Source organism: Neovison vison, chromosome 2, assembly GCF_020171115.1.
Source record: "Neovison vison isolate M4711 chromosome 2, ASM_NN_V1, whole genome shotgun sequence".
Classification (NCBI taxonomy): Eukaryota; Metazoa; Chordata; class Mammalia; order Carnivora; family Mustelidae; genus Neogale; species Neogale vison.
In genome coordinates, this window is record NC_058092.1 from 81,775,704 (window position 1) to 81,787,846 (window position 12,143).

Sequence of the window (12,143 nt, forward strand, 5' to 3'; positions counted from 1 at the left end):
AACAAAGATTACACTTTCATAATAGAAAGTGTAGTGACTCATCTGCTTTTGGTATAGGATGGACCTCACTGCTGTACTGTCTTTGGATTTAAAAATTCTCCTTATATCAGGTGATCAAAAAGGAATTTTAAACATCCTCCCAAAGCAGACATAACACTGAAACATAGTAATTCTAATATAATGGGAGATGCAATTCAGTTTTCCATTGATAAAGACTTCCTAATTCTGGAGGGATATCATAAACTGGTGACCTGGGATCCAAAACTCAGGTTGCAGACACGCATTTGCTTTGATTGCAGGGTTCTGTGCCCTCCTGTGGATGCCAGGCACCTCTGCTTCACACTGTTTCATCCTGGGCTGCTTTACACGTTGACCTTACCGGCTGTAGCAGCTCTTAGAGCGGTGGATCCTAACCCAGCAGTAACGTGGGGTACCGCGTGAACGTGAATGAATGCTGCCTTGCCATTGTGGGAAACAACAGACTGTCAATGAGGCTCCTGAAGGCCTTCGAGTGGGTGACCTTTGTTTAACTTAACAAATAACATGTAACTATTTTAATTTTTTTTTTAATTGAGTCCTACCATTGGCCTGGTAAATAACCTATCTTCCTTGTTAGCTGGGCTAGAAAAACCACTAGAAATGAACAACAAGGGATTCTGACCAGATGTAAGTAGACTCAAAACAAATAAATAAAAAAGGACAAATGTAAAAGTTGAAGAAAAAAAAAAGGCTTATTCAGGACTGAACGTTTTTAGTTTTGATCTTCATTACTGACTAGCTTGATTTTCTTGTTTCCACTTTAGGCTCTTTCTTGCCCTGGAGACTCAATGATTTTATGTCTGAAGGTTCATAAGTCACAAGATATCTGGAATTAGGTGGTAAGTCTTTTTCTTTCTTTAGTGGGAGCCTATAAAACCTCAGCAGTTTGTATTGTAAGGCAATCAAAATTAAATGGAGTCTTGCATAATTGGCTCTCTCTTTCTAATGTTTCCATAAAAACGAAATACTATAGACAACCCTCGAAAATGTTGAGGCCTTTTTCTTCCTAAGTGTAAAAAAGGAATGAAAATTACATTGGGAACACTCTTTACTTTGATATCTATCTACCTATCTATCTTTGGTAAATATATATATTTGGTAAATATATATATTTCATTATATCTATATGTATACACACATATACATGCACACAAACATATGACAAGTAACACTTTTGGCTTTGTGCGCATACTATAGAGGAATCCAAAATTTGGAGAATAATTGGAGTAATTACTCTTCTTAAAGATGAAATGTCAATGGAAAACTTTTGGACAGCTTGAGCTTTAGAGCACCAAACTGATGATGGATCATTACTATTGTGTGAACTCCCTTCAAAATATCTCTGAAAATAAAAAGGATGGAGATAAGGCCAGTGAAGCCTCAGAACTTTTATTAAATCACCCATCTTTTCATTTTTATATCTTAAGAATAGTCCGTTCTTTCGCTGCTAGCACAAAATGACCCATATGATGTGTGCAATGGATTTTCTTACCCTTTTATTATAAGAAATATCTATCCTTGCTTTTCACCTTCTGGGGGTTTGGGTCCTAGAACTTCTAGAAAACTGGAAAGAAATACCTGAAGGAATGATGGGAGTTGACTTGGCAGATCTTGCCATGGTTTGGGTGAAAGGCTCTGACACTGAGTTCAGAATTCTTATATTGAAGGTAGATATTATTTTTAGAATCAAACATGCTGCTTTAGAAGAAGAAATGGAAACATGTAGTATCTTTCTCCTAAAGTGCTGGCACTTGGGTTGGGCCAAGACAGCATTCATGGGAATAGCCTGGAGAATGCAGCTGGGTAGGAAAATTGGTTCAGATACAGTTCCTAGCAGAAGTGAAGCTCATTGAAGATGAAGACGGAGGGTGTCAGGGTAGGAGATTGTTCTCAATGTAGGGAGACAGCCCAAAGTATGGCACAGAGTACACACCTTGGGAACCCAATGGAAGCTGCTCCAGGAGATAAAAACAACAGAGAAAGTTCAGGTGTAACAAGGTATGAAGGAAAATAAGGGGAGGGGGGCAACGGGGAGGAATTAAAGAGACTTACACCTGGAAGAGAAAGCGAAACAGAATTAAATAACTTGGGAAAATAGCTGACATATCCTAATGAAATGGCTACTGCTTGATGTGTCATGTCTGTATTTTCTGGAATTCTCTGCTATGCAAAGAAGGGATCATATAATATGTTGAGTGAGTTTCTCACACCATCTTCCTTAGTTATTAAGTCAAAGTAAGTCAGAAGTCTTACTGCAAGTGGAGATTAAGGTTGTCTTCTAAGGTACAAATTCTGTATTACAAAGATTGAGAAGAGGCGGGTGCCTGAGTGGCTCAGTTGGTTAAGCATCTGACTCTTGGTTTCAACTCAGGTCGTGATCTCAGGGCTGTGAAATCAAGCCCTCCATTGGGCTCTGCACTCAGAAGGGACCCTATTTGAGGATTCTCTCTCTCTTTCTCTACCCCTCTTCCCACTCACACACTCTCTCTTTGTCTAAAATAAATAAATAAATATTTTAAAAAATTAAGAAGAGGATTCTTGTGAAATGACTAGAGGGTGAAAATAAACCCAAATAATTTATGGCTTAAATATCAGGAATACATAAAAGGGAGAAAATGATTATTTATAAACTTGCCAAAGTTTCAATATTATTGGAATGGCCCAGAATATTTCCTGTATTTTCAAAAATAATTGTTAATAGCATTTGAGAAAGGCCAAGAAGAGGCTCAAGATAGAACAAGGTAAGAGAAAGTTGTGATTTTAAGTATAATTGGTACGTGTATGGGCCATTAGGAGAGAAATTGATAAAATTAAATCATCTGTCTATAACAGAAATAATAATGCAAACAGGGCTTAATTGGCTTAATTGAAAGGGTTCTGACGGACACAGCATAATTGTGGAGCACTTTCTGAAATGAATAAAATTACCACAATTTCATACATAAAGTGGTGGAATTTAAAACTAACAAAGATGTGGCTTACAAGGCCCCCAAATCACATTAGTCCATGTGCTTATTATAATCGGTAGAAGTACTCCTTGTCTAAACAGAGAATGGAGCTATAAGATAGAAGGCGTGGAGCTGGTATGTGGCATTTTAACTGCCTCATGTCCATTTGAAAACACAAGACCCCTGTATTTGCAATGTGTTGAAACAAGTCGATATTATACCTGCAAAACCTTCAACATTGGGTAGAATTTTTCCTTCCCTCCCCATTTTAGGAATGTTTCTAGCAATGTTTCAGATTAAAGAGGTAGAATTTATACTAAAAATTTTAAATGAAAGTTTTACACTTATATATATAAATATATAATGTCTGGATGCTCTTTTCATTGATATGTGGAGGGATGGGAGAAAACACTCGATACTTCAGAATACAACAGAAGAGCTTAATGACTAGATTACTATAAAACATTTGAAATTTTCAACATTATTATTAACTTCTAGGTGAATAAAAGTTCTGTCCAGCCAGTTCTTCTTCCAGCTAATGACAAAACCACCTTGGAAGGTATGAAAGACTGAGTCAATTTGAATCCAGGAGGAATATCAGAGGAGGAAGGCAAAGACTGGTGAGAAAGAATGAGAAGTGTGGTGAGTAGTGGAGTTTCTGTTCTGCTCAACCAGCTCTTTCCACATTGTGCTCAGTAGCTCCTTGTGACTCTTGTACCTGTGCTTGGCTCCCCTTCTCTTCTTGGCCCTTACCTCCACTGGCCATTATATACGTATCTGTCTTCTCCTCCGTAAGACTTGTCTCATTCAGTGCCTTATGTGGACGGCTTAAAGCATTGTCTGGTGCTTAGGAAGTGTTCAGTAATTTTTTTTTTATATAAATGAATGAGTGAATGAATTAGACAGCTGATCTGATCCTCAGATCTCAGAGTGGAATGATGGTTTCCACGTTTTTAGGTTAGGGTCGTAAATATCTTGCCGGGGAGAAGATTAAAACCTTGTTTAAAATACACAGAGCATCTGTACTTGATGACAATGGACATTAATGAGGCTTATTGTGGTGATTATTTCACAATATATAAATAAATTGAATCATTATGTTGTACACCTGAAACTAATGTAATGCTCTATGTAATTTATATCTCAGTTTTTAAAATGTTAAAAGAAAAAAGTAAAATTAAAAAAAAAATACACAGCATCCCTTTTTCTGCCTAGCAAAGTATCTCATAGTATATACTCTTAAGCACATATTAATGTGTTTGAATGAATTTATTGAAGGTGAAAAAATTAAAGAAGGGATAAAAGGTGCTCGGGATACCAGAAGAAAGGAAAATCAGTATCTGTGTGCAACTGAGGGACCCATGGCTGGGGAAAACCTCAGGGAGAGGACCAAGGTGCAGGGATTGTAATGTGTCTCCAGGTGAGTCTAGGCTGCGACGGTCCCTGGTAGCAAATATTGTCACACATTCAAGTCCGTTTTCTTAAAATGTGTGTTTTATATCTACTTGGCAGCCAGGCTGAGGACTCAATGGTGGAAGGACCGAGAAGGTATGCCCTTGGTGGCTCCCTTCTGGTGTCCTTTCTGCCCAGCTCTCATCCCAGACTTGCATTTCAATTAAACATGGGCTCTGAGAACCCACCCTCCTCTGGAGGCAGCCTACTCTCAAGGCCCCTTGATCTTCTTACCTCCTCCCTATATCTCTGTACCTCTCATCGCAAGTAACTTATCAGAACATCTGCCAAACACATACTCTGTCCATCTCATCATCTCTCCAGTGATGTTTGGGGTCCGCTCTCATTTGTGTTACCAAGCAGCTGTCTGGCTTCCATTCATCCTGACTCTTGAACTTAGCAATGCCTTTTGTTAAGAGTTGTGTATAAAATGAGTTAACTGCAAATATTTAGGGGTAGATTACAGGAACATCAGTAAAAACTGTTACTGAGTGTGGTTCTATGCTTGGTGATATATAGTGGACACAAAGGGAAGTCCTATCTTTAGAACCTAACCATGTAATTCTCACTGGGCTTAGCACATGACACACATTATCTCATGACCATCTGATGTAGGAACAGATATCCATGTTCTTCAGGAGGCAGCTGAGACTTAGAGAAGGTAGAGAACTCTCTCAAAGTTATAGAGCTGGTGCGTGAAGGAGCCAAGCCTTAAACTGAGATCCAAGCTATCTCAATGGGAATTTATTCTTAGTGAGAGGAAGGATGGATATAGATGAACATCAAAGAAGTAAACATGTCACTGAGGAATCAGTAGGGGCTGGCACTAGTCATTAAAGAAATGGGGTAAAGAACTGCATGAGAGGGATACAGCTCTGTCTTGTTTCTGCCAGTAGTTTCCATACCATATCCCGGAATCATTTAAATTTTCTATTATTAGTGCCTATTATGAGTCAGGTGTCATTTCTGGACTTGAGATATAGTAGTGAAGAAAGCAGAGCTGTTGGATTATTCATAGAGCCTCAGCTTTGCTGCCCTGTGGGGGACAGAGCTCTTTATGTGGCCTACAACCTAAACCCTGCCACCCCCTTGGCCCAATGAACACGCCCCAAGCCACCCCCTCCTCTTTCTTCCACCCTCAGTCTGACACCCAGCTGGTTCCTGCCACTCACCAAGGCAGCCACTCACCTTGTGGTCCCATGGGAGGGGTCTACACAGGGCCATGTAATCAATTCATGGAATCTAGCTGCCTCTGCCTTGGTGGGCCTTTTGCTTCATTAAAATTAAAAGTAAAAATTATAGTCTGAGGGGTTTGAAGTGGCGGGGGGGTGGGAGGTTGGGGTACCAGGTGGTGGGTATTATAGAGGGCACAGCTTGCATGGAGCACTGGGTGTGGTGAAAAAATAATGAATACTGTTTTTCTGAAAATAAATAAATTGGGGAAAAAAATTATATTTTATGACTGCCATGGTAGATAAATGATGTAATAATAATATATAAAAACATTTTCTTTGACTTAAAAGTTTGTATTTTTTCCCTATGCTTCTAAAATAAACAAAAACATTGTCCTGGGCCCTTAAAAGTATCACAGGTCCTAGGTCCTATGCCCACTGTGCCTCATGCAGATTTTGATTGGGGATCAAAACATCATTTGCTGAAAAGTTATCACTTACCTATTGCTGACCAGGAAGGCAGACAAAATCAGGCCAAAAAAAAAAAAAATATATATATATATATATATGTACCAACAATGTACCAAAAAGGAGATATAGATATATATAGGAGGATATATATAGGAGGATATATATAGGAGATATGTATATCTATATTTCCTCTTTGGTACATTGTGATCTGAACATGAGGGACTTTCCTGGGAGTTTAAGACTCTTGCCCTTTTGCTTTGATGCTATCATCATCACTCAGTTGTCACTTGGTAATTGCCTGATTATATTATTTGGTGATAAGTGAAGTTTTTAAGCCAAAAATCCTTCCAAACAGCTGTGAATGGATTTGGTTTTGATACTTTATTTAATTTACCACTGCATTTGTAAAATCATAATTAATCTAGTTTATTTAATAACCCACCCCCAACACAGGCTGGAGGGTATTTTTCAAGGGTGCTTTAACTACACATGACTCGACACTGTAATTTTAGAGGAATTCGAGTGAACCAAACACTCACATAATTCTCACCACTGGTGGATTTTGTAATTTTTCCCCACAGTAAGAAGGTTCTTAATGAATATAAAATGTTTTTCCAAAAGGTTGAATTCACTTAGTAATTTAGAGATATATCTTTCTCTTTTAAAGTTTTGGAATCTCGTACCTGACCTTTTCTATTTTGTACCCAAGATAAATATATTTCTTTGGATAAAGTTAATGATGTTATAACTGATCCTGAACAAAAGGTTAAGCTCTTATAAGAAGCACAATTGAATTTTTGGCTAATCTGTTAAAAGTGGTTTCATCTACATTTTTGTTTTTCCTCTAAATGTAGGTGTCTCTTTTAATTAGCCTTACTTACTTGAGAGCGAATTTGTGTTATCTCTCACTTTTAGGGAGGCCACAACGGTGATTTTGGAAGAACCTGAGTAGGGAAGAGTGAAGCTCGATTATTTTTGTCTACTTTGTTAAGAACTGAGAGTTCTGAAAAGTCTGGATTGCACTATGAAAAGTTTGTGTGCTTAGTGAAATGTTGTCCAGTTGGCCAATCCACTTGGTCTTGGGAAATGTCCTAGAAGATTGGCAAGAAAATGTTCTCAAGAGAGCACAAGTGCTGCCAATTTCCAATTGACCAAGACACATTACAAGGACAACCTTCTCTCGGAGCAACCTGGCATTTCCACTCCAATTGGAATCTGCAACAAAAAGATGCATGCGGGAGAAAGACTAAATAAACAAACCTTTCAGATTTCCGCTCCAGGTGAGTCTTTCTTGGTCTATCTGCTGAATCTCTCAGTTTACATCTGGTCAGCTCCAATCTTCTTCTGTTCACTGACCATTGCAAATACTAAGGAACAGTGGGCGCCTCTGATAGGTTAGATTTAGAAAGGAGAAACAGCCAGGGCAAATGTAGGAAGAGGGAACAGATCTATTTTTAGACATTAACACAAGGCATTGAACCTGCCTGAACAGTCCAAATTGTTGCTAATAAAATTTTAGATTTGCTATGCGAGGAAACCTGCCTGTCATATTGGCCCTTGCTCAAGTAGCTAGCTTCCAAGCCCCCGGTGCCTGTGTGGGAAATGATGACAGCTGTGCTCTTTGCCTGGCTGCTTCCATTTATGAAAACATGGGGGTAAATGGCAGCCACCCCCACAGGCCCCTTTACCGTGAATCTTCTTTTGTAGCTGCAGCCAAGAGTAAAGGCCCCCAGCAGAACTGAATAACATTCAGGCCATACCTCAAATAGGCTTAATTTGCTTTATTACAAAAAAGCCCTTAGGAAACTGGGGTTGGTGTGTGTGTGTGGGGGGGGGGTATTTACCTAACTGGAATTTCTAAACAATATTTTTTTGTTCATGAAACAACATTCATTTTTTTGTTATTTTAACAAAACCACTTATGATAGTTTAGGTAAGCAAGACAAAAATACCCAGTTCTGCCAAGAAAAATTTTCCTCCTGAAATTTATTTTTGGGTGTGGCTGAGGAGGGATTAGAAGGCTTGGAAGCCCACACATGTCCCTTGGCAAATCTGGCCTCATTCTGCTTTTAAGCACTGTCAGTGATGTCACCTCTGAAAACAGAGCCTAGTCCCAGATTAGTTCAGATGGTTCCTTCAGTAGGTTAACTTTTCCTTATCTCTAGATTTTTGGTTTCCTTTATCACCACACTCCTCACTCCCTGTGTATTTCAAAGTGCTTCTGGGACTGTGGTTGTGCCCTATGGCTCTACCTGTCAGAGTGTGGTCCCCGCCCAGCTTTGTGCAGACAGCACAGAAGGGGAGCCCATGGCACTAAGGAGCAAGCCCAGTACCATACCCCACATTGTCCTCTTGGCCCCTGTTCCTATAACCTGAAAGCCATCCTCCGAAAACCTCCTCCACACTTGCGTCTACAGTTTCTATTATAGTCACATCGTTATAAATCCCTTGGTCACCCTAAAAATTCCAGTCTAGAGGGGCTTTGGCTGGTGAAGGTCTCTATCAGATGACTGGAAGTTGGTAGGGATTTTGTGTCTCACTCCCATTTGGTGTCCTTACTCTCTTATCAGGGATGTGACTCCTCTGTCTATAGGGAATGCTGGGGCAAAGCTCTCCTTGCATGTGGAAATGACGAGTAAATGAGTAGAAGGAGAATCCCAGGGACACATAGCTCTCAGCTTTCATGCCTTCCCTGGTTGTCCCATAGATTTTCATTCCAGTGTTTGTCACTTGATTTATTCATTTCCATCAATACCTGTTTTCGTGCCCCTCCTTGGTGCCAGGCAGTGTTACAAAGGCAAGCTATAGTCCGGTAATTGAGGGTCTTGGGCACCAGCAATCAAGTTGAAGAGAAGGCAGCTCAGCAGACAGTTTAAAGCAGGTGGAAAGTTCTGTGGTAGGGATATCCACAGGATGGGGTGGGAGTCTGGAAGGAGCACCCAACCCCGACTAAAAGGGTTAGGGGAGTCTTCCTGGAAGAGATGCCACTTTAAATTGAAAAATTAGTTGGCCTTGTGTAGTAAAGAGAGAGGTAGCAGAAGGAAGAGAGAGTTTGGCATTTTGAAGGCATACAGGCCTAAAGCTTGATGAATTAAAAATAACATAAATTCACAACTCCTTCATTGTAACCAAATCAGATGTCTGCTGTCTTCTTACAACCCATTTCCTTTTGTTGAATTATCTTTGGATATGAAGATTCACTGTCCAGCATTCCCCACATAGTCAGTTTCATACTTTTGTGATCAGTTCTGGTCCCTGTATTTTAAGAGAGTGATAGAAATGGTGACGAGGCTCGGAAGAAAGAAAATGATGTCACGAGAGAACTTAAAAGTTGGGTCATAAAGCAAATGCCTGAAGGAGCTGGTGTTGTTTGGCCTGAAGAAATGACAACTCAAAGGGCTCCAAATTTTTAAGGGTTCTCCTTTAGAAGACAGATTTGTCTGGCTTTGACAACTCCTCATGTTGCCACTGTGTTTCCTGTCAGATGTCAACGATTAACCAAGCTCCAGGTGCAGCCTCCGGACCCCCACATCTGTGGTACTGTCCACGGTCATTACTCTGCAGGACTCTGGATGAACTTTCTTCACCATTCTGAGGCTGGGCTGCTGAGGGCTCAATGGAGACCAGTGCATAAAAGACAGGGATTCAACTTTAAAAGCTGTCACAGGTGGTCAGCGATGGAATAGGTTGCTCCTAGAGGTGGTAAGTCTGCTGACATGAGAAGTTTTCAGAGGCTGGCTTTAGGAAAAATGTCAACTTCTCAATGCTTTTGATGGCTCTACCCTCCTGCCTGTAGCCCTATGGTAAAAAATGCAAAGAGACTGTCTTGGAGAAATAGCAAGTCAGAGATCAGGCCGTGGATGAGGGGGACCTTTTTTGGATTACAAGGGCTTTGGGCTGCATAGGGAAAGATGCGCTAAGGAGTCTGGACCCCAAGCATGGCCCTTCTAGCAGAGCATTCGCGTAGGCACCTCTGAGCACCAGTCTTGCAGGGACTACTAGTGGCTTGGAAATTTGGGATCTTAGGGGCAAATGTGACAAGATGGATGGTACTGGCTTCCAACCCTTAAGGCTCCCAAATGCTAAAGTGACTCTGAGAGAGGAGAGGAACCTCAGTCCTGGTGACAGAGACTTGTCTGTTCCTGTCACTCTAGACGTTGGCTCTCTGGGTGTCCATTTCTCACAACTTGCAAAGATCTCTCTGGACACTTGCCTGGGGAGCTGTTTGTCACACAGAGACAACAGAACTCTATTTTAGCCAGGTTCATGTTTACTTAGATCCACCCCACTACCCAGGTTTTGGGCATTCCACCCCCAAAACTGACAAATCCAGTGATTACGTGATGGGTCACATGGCCAACAGCTCAGAGTTGATAGGGCACCTCCAACCCATGGGGAGGGGCTGGTCCTATTCTGCAGCTTCTGGGATATAACGGTCCTTAACTGTGGTTTAAGGAAAAAAAAATAATAGGTTTTCTTATCAGTTTCTTAAGGTTGCTTTGGCAAGCAACTAGGGAGTAGGCTTGTACTATTTCTTATATACTATTCTCGAAATTGCTAATGTAAAATCAATTATCCCAGCATCATTTTAGACACTGTGTGAAAAGTACAAGAGTTGTACTAATGATTCAGAGAATACAGTTTGCCCCCGTGGAAGTTGTGCTGCTTTATCACTGATTGTTCTCACCCTGTGCTTAACCTTGAATGATTTTCCTTTTCCAACCAGCATCCCGGTGCCATGATGTCAGCCACTACTGTTTAGACCCGTCCACCAGGTCTACACTAGTGAATACCCCAGGGCCAGTGACGCTGCTCTTTCGCCAGCGGCTGCAGTTATTCTGCATTGACCAGGCAGCACTTTGCTCATCATCAAACCTAGTCCAAAGTAAGCCTTAGAAAAATCCCAGGTAAGGGCACCTGGGTAGCTCAGTGGGTTAAAGCCTCTGCCTTCGGCTCAAGTCATAATCTCAGGGTCCTGGGATCGAGCCCCGCATCGGGTCTCTGCTTAGAAGGGAGCCTGCTTCCTCCAATCTGTCTCTCTGCCTGCCTCTCTGCCTACTTGTGATCTCTGTCAAATAAATAAATAAATAAAATCTTGAAAAAAAGAAAAGAAAAGAAAAAGTCCAGGTATTTCACATCATTGAAAGACCCAAAGACAGTTTCCCATGGCCAGGAGTCTTTCCAGGGCCCTAACCAGACAGTTATTACAAGAAAGTTCTTGAACAATGTCATAGGATGAGGAAAATGTCCTGCATAAGCACTGAGAATTAAACTTGGTTGCATTTGGTTTTTGTCCTAAAATCGGTATGGCACGAAATGACTGCAAGTCTTCAGGTATTCATAAGATATTTCTTATGGTAGCTAGCATATTTTGAGGGCTTTCTATGTACCACGCTGTATGATATGGAATTTTTTGCATCATCATACTAAATCTTCATCACCTGATGAGGTATCAATAATATTTTTCCCATTATAGAAATGTGACCCAGAGGGGCGCCTGGGTGGCTCGGTGGGTTAAAGCCTCTGCCTTCGGCTCAGGTCATGATCCCAGGGTCCTGGGATCGAGCCCTCCATCGGACTCTCTGCTTAGCAGGGAGCCTGCTTCCTCCTCTCTCTGACTGCCTCTCTGCCTACTTGTAATCTCTGTCTGTCAAATAAATAAATAAATAAAAAGACATGTGACCCAGAGTGCTTAAGAAATTTGCCAGAGTCATAAAGCCAGTTCATTTTGAAAAGGGTGGATGAAAAGTAAAAAAGATTTGGTGGGCTCTGGCTTCCAGCATCACCTAATTTAATCCAATTTTGTACCAAGTGCAAGACTACCTATATTTGAATCCTGGATCCACAGCTCACTTAGACTGTTTCAACTCAGCTCCTTTGTTGACCAAATATATCTAATAGTAAAGGGGTGCAAAGATTAAGGGGACAATAATAACATTACTTAATACTTATGAATGCTTATCATGTGCCAGGCACTGTTTCTAAGTTCATTGAACATATTTGTGTCTTTCTTTTTTCTTTCTTTCTTTCTTTCCTTTTCCTTTTTTTTTTTTTTTTTTAG

At 40.7% G+C, this 12,143-nt stretch overlaps 1 long non-coding RNA gene across 1 annotated transcript; it reads left to right on the top strand.

Moving 5' to 3' along the window:
* Window positions 1-442: 442 nt before the first annotated feature.
* LOC122898768 lies at window positions 443-3,554 on the top strand. Its single transcript, XR_006383051.1, has 3 exons — window positions 443-511; window positions 804-878; window positions 3,486-3,554. It is a non-coding gene; the product is annotated as an uncharacterized LOC122898768 (long non-coding RNA).
* The last annotated feature ends 8,589 nt before the right edge of the window (window positions 3,555-12,143 follow it).